An 8,182-nucleotide genomic window follows, 5' to 3' on the forward strand; every position below is an offset into this window, starting at 1 on the left:
GATTCCCGTTTTATCTGATATTATTTTCATTTAACTAATTCTCTTTTTTTTTTACTTACATGAAAGGGGGACAGCCCTTTTCATGTAACAGGATGTCTTAGCCAAACAATTTGTACTTTCACCTAGCAATTAACGAAAAAAAAATAAGAACTAAAAAAAGCAGAATAAAAAAACTATATAACAAGTATTTTTTACTTAATAAGTTACTGTTCTATAGGGACTGCCAAAATTCACCACAGAATTATCTCACCCTATATGTAACACGATGTAACTTTATTATAAATTAATATTATCAGTATAACTTTTTTATAAATTAATATTATTAGTATAACTTTATTATAAATTAATATTATCAATATAACTTTATTATAAATTAATATTATCAATATAACTATATTATAAATTTATATTATCAGTATAACTTTATTATAAAGTAATATTATCAGTACAACTTTATTATAAATTAATATTATCAATATAACTTTATTATAAATTAATATTATCAATATAACTTTATTATAAATTAATATTATAAATATAACTTTATTATAAATTAATATTATCAGTATAACTTTATTATAAAGTAATATTATCAGTACTACTTTATTATAAATAAATATTATCAATATAACTTTATTATAAATTAATATTATCAGTATAACTTTATTATAAATTAATATTATCAGTACAACTTTATTATAAATAAATATTATCAATATAACTTTATTATAAATTAATATTATCAGTATAACTATATTATAAATTAATATTATCAATATAACTTTATTATAAATTAATATTATCAGTATAACTTTATTATAAATTAATATTATCAATATAACTTTAATATAAATTAATATTATCAGTACAATTTTATTATAAATTAATATTATCAATATAACTTTATTATAAATTAATATTATCAATATAACTTTATTATAAATTAATATTATCAATATAACTTTATTATAAATTAATATTATCAATATAACTTTATTATAAATTAATATTATCAATATAACTTTAATATAAATTAATATTATCAATATAACTTTATTATAAATTAATATTATCCATATAACTTTATTACAAATTAATATTATCAATATAACTTTATTATAAATTAATATTATCAATATAACTTTATTATAAATTAATATTATCAATATAACTTTATTATAAATTAATATTATCAATATAACTTTATTATAAATTAATATTATCAGTATAACTTTATTATAAATTAATATTATCAATATAACTTTATTATAAAGTAATATTATCAGTATAACTTTATTATAAATTAATATTATCCATATAACTAAATTATAAATTAATATTATCAGTATAACTTTATTATAAATTAATGTTATCAATATAACTTTATTATAAATTAATATTATCCATATAACTTTATTATAAATTAATATTATCAATATAACTTTATTATAAATTAATATTATCAGTATAACTTTATTATAAATTAATATTATCAATATAACGTTTGTACCATTTAAAAGAAGAAGGACATAATAAACCAGTAATAATTTAAAAAAAAATGTTGTTCATCGAACGAAAATGATAAAATTGCGAGACGAAAATTGTGTCTACATAATTGGCGCTTTAAAATAACGTTCTCATGTAGTAGACATTCGAAACGTAAAAACATACCCGTGTTTAATAAATCTAGCAAAAATCAACTAATGGTTAGATTTTCGTGAAATTTTGGATATTTATCTATTTTAAAATGAAATTACATATAAAATGTAGTTTCCGTAAAATATAGGAGAGGAAATCTTTTTTAGTGCATGTTCCCTCCCCATATTTATTTTTTCGAAATTCTAAGAAAATATATTTAAATCTATCGAAATTCCTATTTATTATGAAACATAAGGGTTTAAATAAGTAAAACATTCATTTTTAAAAGTTTAAATACACGTATTGAACAATAATTTACCTTGAAGTTGCAATTAAAAAATTGATATAAACTTAATATTATTATGTTTTTTAATAGCGTTTTTTCTAATCAATATATACTATAATCAGTTGAATTGCTAAGACAAAGTAACTTCTTAAAAATTAACTGATTTGTAAAAGATTAAAACGATTAAAATTCCATTATTTCAAAATGTCCGCTACAACCTAGATTTGTTGTATATTGGTTTATATTGGAGGAGATGATATATTAAAACGTGTCATGTGTTATCTAGTGGATGTAAGATATTGTTCTTTTAACAGACAGATAATAAACGTATAACTCGTATGTATGTTGTTTAGCCAGGAGGACATGATATTGACGTGTAAACTGAATCATGTTGTATCAGACTTATCACACGGGATATTTTTACAGTTTATATGTAAGAAGAATAATATATGCTTCATACCTTTTTTCCTTGAAGAGTTCTTCTGTATATTTCCGATGCTCCATGACGAACGATGAAGCGATCAGCACGGTCCAATTGAGAGAACTGTTCTTATTTGTGAAACCATTAAAACAACTCTTTATATTTTTATAATATAAATTCATTACAGTTGTCTCAAATGGTTTTCACAGGAATTGCAGTTTATCTACATTTTCTATTCTTACAGCCCGCTCCCTAACTGTCTGTCCACCCCAGTCTAGACATCTGTCTGCTTTGGTGGTCAATCCTCAACTCTCTGAATCTCTCCAAAACTAACTACATCACGTGTTCTCTTACGTCACCTAATTACGTGTCTCAGACCAACCTAACCCACAACTAGTTATTTGTTTATTCAAAACCCCAAAATAATGTTTACATATATTTTCTATTTTCACATTCCTTTTGCGATTTACACGTCAATCATTTCTTCCCCAATTTAATTGTTTATTCTTCTAATCATAATAACTGATCCAGCGACCATCCCTCGCTCAAATAAATTAATAAGAATACAATAACAATAATAATAATAATGTTTTGATCCTTGACCCTGCTTGCCACAGCTAACAGATACTACGCTATGATCACAGCCTAAAGGGTCATAACATTACAGATTTTTTTTAATTAATTGTGTGAAATTATTTTTTAAATATAAAGTTATAATATAAACATGACTCTTGCCACCTATTTTATGGCAGATTAAAACCGATTCAAAATTAATATTGGGTTAAAATCCAGTTTTTGTACATGCATTACGATATTCTTGTATGTCTTGTTTTATGAAATAAAATACGGACGCATAGACTGCACAAAAATGAACTGGTTGATTGAAAACATTCACTTCCGCAGTTGCGTTCGCCGTTTTAAAACTCCACAGCTTTACTCGATTATTCTGTTAATGTTTACTAAAAAGTAACCAAATTATATATTAAAAGTAAGTTGTTATTTTTATAAATTTTTTTCTTGTGTTTTACGTTTAATTTTAAAGTTTATTAAACTTTTTTTTTTTTCAATTTTAGATACTTTAAAAACTAACGTTTGTTTTTAATTTGAGTAGTAATGAAGTGGTCAGAGGCACCAAACTGGTAAAAGGGAAAATTATTCCCAAGTAGCATCAGTGGGGAAAATGGTCTTTCGTATAAATAATTTAGTTTAGAAAACTTAAATAAACAAATAACATATATAGTGAACTAACAAACTATTTTATTGTCACTTTTGCTCTTCCATAGATGTCAAAAAAGTCACGTAACATTTTATTTTTGGGTTATGTTTTCAACCTCCACTGAACCCCCCCCCATATTTTACTTAATTATTTCTAACGATAATAATGAATCTTTTTTTACATTTCGATAATTTAATCTTTAAGTAAACTATTTGAATGTAAAATAAATTCCTATTAAATTAAATTACAGTAATAAATAATATTTAAAAAAAAATCGTTCGCCGTGGCTCGCATCAAGCACACCAATTGATGACGTCACCAGACCATGTATGGATTTTGGAAAAGTTCATATAAAAATTGTAGTGCCTACTGTTCTACCTATATGTATTAATAGTGTGTTTTTTCATTGATTATGCTTTTAAAAATCATTACACACAAATATCGTAAAATACAAACTTGACTTGAATATCTTATAAAGAAATAAAAGCGATATGTTCCGTTGTGTGTGTAAAAATACAAAATAGTAGGTGATAACATTCTTAACGTAATAGGAGCACCGACGGTCAGTAAAAGGTCAAAAACATTACCGTTACGTACCGAAAAAAAAATAAGGATATTTTTTTCGAAAGCTATTATAAAAATTGGAAGGATGTCTTAGCCAAACAATTTGTACTTTCACCTAACAATTAACGAATAAAAATGGGCCAAACGAAGAAATAAAAAAAAGAACTAAAAAAAGCAGAATAATAATTGTATAACAAATATAACAAACTCTATAAGTCACTCTGTCGGTCGGTCGGTCTGTCCGTAACAATTTGTGCTTGGCCTTTTTGGTTAAGATCAAAGGTCTGTTGTTAATAGATGCTGTTCTTAGCTTTTTAAGTTTTTGATAAAGTGATCAAAGTGTAGTATCTCTTCCGGCAGATACTGCAAGCAAAGACCATATGTGGGGGCAACCCCACATATAGGACCTTGGTCAATGTAGGGGCAACCCTTCATATCAATTGTCACTATCCAGCTCCTCTACTTCCCGGGGAGTTGGCCCCATTTCCCCTTCACTCCTCACATTAAAAATCGGTCTTGTGCCTAATTTGCTCGGTGGGGGAGCAAATAAATGCCCTTTTCTTGGTCTTTGGCCAAGATCAAAGTGTAGTATGTGTTCCGGCAGATACTGCAAGCAAAGACCATATGTGGGGGCAACCCCACATATAAGACTTTGGTCAATGTAGGGGCAACCCTTCATACCAATTGTCACCATCCAGCTCCCCTACTCCCTAGGGAGTTGGTCCCCATTTCCTCTTCACTCCTCACATTAAAAATCGGCCTTGTGCCTAATTTGCTCGGTGGGTGAGCAAATAAATACCCTTTTCTTGGCGTTTTGGCCAAGATCAAAGTGTAGTATCTGTCCTTACTACATGCCATACTTATTGTGATATAAAGTGGGGATCACTTTTCTGTATTAATTTAATGTGAAATGATCACCCACTTTACAACCAGTCAGTCTCAAAGCCATTCAAGTCATTCTCCAGATCATTCAAGTTGTTTTGGAAGGGATCCAGTTATTTTTTTAAGCATTCAAGTCATTCTTAAGGTCATTCAATTCATCCTTAAGTTCATTAAAGTCATTCTAAGTCATTTACTTTTTATTTATTTAAGTCATTTCAGCCCATCTTTCGGTCATTTTAGTTTATCTTTAAGAATTTCATGTCAATCCTACATTCATGCATTCATTCATTACACGAGAGCACGCGACTAATGGCTATCGGCCTGGTTTTCTAAATAAGTTACTGTTCTACTTACATGGATAAGTGTTTTTAGTTGAAGTATTAATAGCGTGTTTTTTTCATTGATTTTGCTTTTAAAAGTTATTACACAGAAATATCGTTAAAAACAAAATCAACTTGAATATCTTATAAAGAAAAGAAATCAATATGTTCCGTTGTAAAAATAGTCTATATGTTAATCTAAGCAATGATAAACAGAAATATCGCAAAGAAAAAGATGGAACTTGCAAATCCTACGTGGAAACATGTCGGACGTTCTCAGTTGTTTACATTATTAGTGAATTTGTCAAATTGTATTCAGGAGTCTAAATTGATCGTAGAGTATTATGAAAGCGACGAGATCCAGTAGGTAGTATTTTAATTCATTCGGGATACCGTAGTAGCCATCGTGTCTTAGGTGTGTTCGTGTTTGGGTTAGGGCACGAATGGAATCTTCGCATATGTGTAGTGTACACATAGAGACAATGATAATTTTGTAAGCGTTTCTAAGTCTTTTGAAATCTAATTAAAGAAAGCTAATTTAATTGGACGATAAGGCAAAAACTAAGTGTATGCAATCGTAATATGCATACAGGACGGTAGATTCGGTTTAAACTATTATTCCAATAAACGAGAACGTATTTATTAAATGAATCTGTAATCGTGATGTATTATGTTTAAAAAAGAAACTATATTGAAAGACAAATAATAAATCGGCTGCATAGGAAGAAGTTAACCAAAAAAAAAAGAGAGAGAAGGAAGCGGTGAATTTGGGTTACGGAGAAAGAAAAGCCTTAACTACTCTCTCATTGAGTTATTTGAGAGAGTACGTTCAACAGGAAAATAGCTGTAATATAGGGACAAAATATCTGTATTGCGAGCAAGGAACACGCTTTAGTCGTAATTGCAAGTGGTGATCGTAAAAGTTGTGCATAGAAAGTTGTACATAGAAAGTATCATCCTATAATGTAGAAACTAGCAGGGGCAATATATATATATATATATATATATATATATATATATATATATATATATATGACGTTAAAAGCATTTAATAAGAATAAATGTTTGAATTCAACTGTATCTCCCGCAGTTGACGGTAGCCGAATGGTTCGGGTCCTTGCTAATGAAGCCAGACACAACTTCCGTTGCCAAGGTTCGAATCTCTTGACTGGCGTTAATCGTGACACTCTGCATTGATGATTCGCGAAAGGTTGAAACACTAGTGTCTGTAGGTAGTCAATAATTATTATAGTAAATAATATATATATATATATATATATATATATATATATACTAGTTGAACCCTATCACGCGTTGCTTTGGCTCAATTTGGCTAAATGGAAAAATCCCAAAATAAGAAAATGCATGTTTCTTATATGCTTAATATGTTATATTTTGCACTCCCGGATATCGTTGAGTAACATAAAGAGACAATGCGATTGTCAATTGTTATTGAATATATATATTCAGTAGAGAAAATATTGGGACGTTGGAAAAATAAAGTCGTAATAGTATAGTTACGGGTCAAATGTTTAAGCAAAATAAACACATTAGTAAAACAAAAACATATTTACTGTTAGAATTAGGAATCTTAGATATAAACAATATTTTAGAATTTAGATAGAAAAACAATGGGGGGCAACTATACAACAGTGACTGGCATGGATCTGACGTCAGAGGATCTATTAAATAAAAAATCACGTATATACACGCACCCACTAAACGATCACAGATTAAAGTAAGCATAAATATATATACACACACACTGTTATATAAGAAGTATAACACACACACACACACACACACACAAATATATATATATTTTTCCCTTTGTAAGCGTTGTTTAGATTTGAAGAATTAGCATTAAAAACACTTAATTTTTATAACAAAATGTTAGGTGATATAACTCTTTCTTCATAGATGGAGTTTGTGAATTCTTTCTTTTTCGACATTTCATGCACCGTGTAATCACAGGAAAAAGTAAAAATCCGAAACTTTGAAACGTTCAATCATGGAAATTCATGTGATCACGTGATTTTAATTAGATTTTTTTCTCTGTGTAAACATTGTTTAAATTTGAATATCCACGTTGATGAGAACAAAATTCATACCTTCTCCGCTACGAGCGAGTTTTCGTCGTGACCTGGAAAATGATGTGTGTTTATCTTTTCGACGAGCATGTTTTGGGATTACAGTTCTAACTAATACTATAAACAAATAATATCAACAAACGTAGATTATATTAAGTATTACTCTGCACTTTCTGTGAACGACTGTGTTTCCCTGCGTAATATAAAATAAACGGTTAATTTTTTCCACGGGGCTGGGGATAAATAATGTAAACCACAAATTAAAAATACATAGGATTTACACTTGCCTGTCAGAAAATGAATTCTGATTATTCATTGAGAAAATTCAATATTTACAACAAAGAAGAAAGTTTTTATAAGTTATAAACGCGCCAACCTTTAGCTGTTGAATGGAAACTTTTACAACGAGTTGAAAATGAATAACAAATAATTAAAAAATGATTATATGCAAAACAACCTGATTCGAAACAATTTTTCGATTTTTTTCTGAAGTTTAAAACTTCCCAAAAACACGCAGTTCCAACTATCCCGCCGTTCCAAATATCCACACTGGCCAATATTGCGAAATGTTTTCAAGAAAGTTGATAGACAATACAATAAATTAAAAGTCATACCTGAAAAGTAGTTTTTATAAATTTCAGTTTTAAAACAAAATCCAAAAATCATTATAAAACAGATGAAATGTTTGCCGAATTTCCAAAACGGGAAGAACACATTAATCAGTAATGACGAATAGAATCGCAGAATTGGAAATAAAATCTTCGG

At 28.1% G+C, this 8,182-nt stretch overlaps 1 pseudogene; it reads left to right on the plus strand.

The window, feature by feature from the left end:
• Positions 1 to 4,922: 4,922 nt before the first annotated feature.
• LOC145242943 (U2 spliceosomal RNA) lies at positions 4,923 to 5,048 on the plus strand (annotated as a pseudogene).
• The last annotated feature ends 3,134 nt before the right edge of the window (positions 5,049 to 8,182 follow it).

The sequence above is a fragment of the Euprymna scolopes genome, chromosome 2 (genome assembly GCF_053919585.1).
Source record: "Euprymna scolopes isolate OS-2025 chromosome 2, ASM5391958v1, whole genome shotgun sequence".
NCBI classification, from domain to species: Eukaryota; Metazoa; Mollusca; class Cephalopoda; order Sepiida; family Sepiolidae; genus Euprymna; species Euprymna scolopes.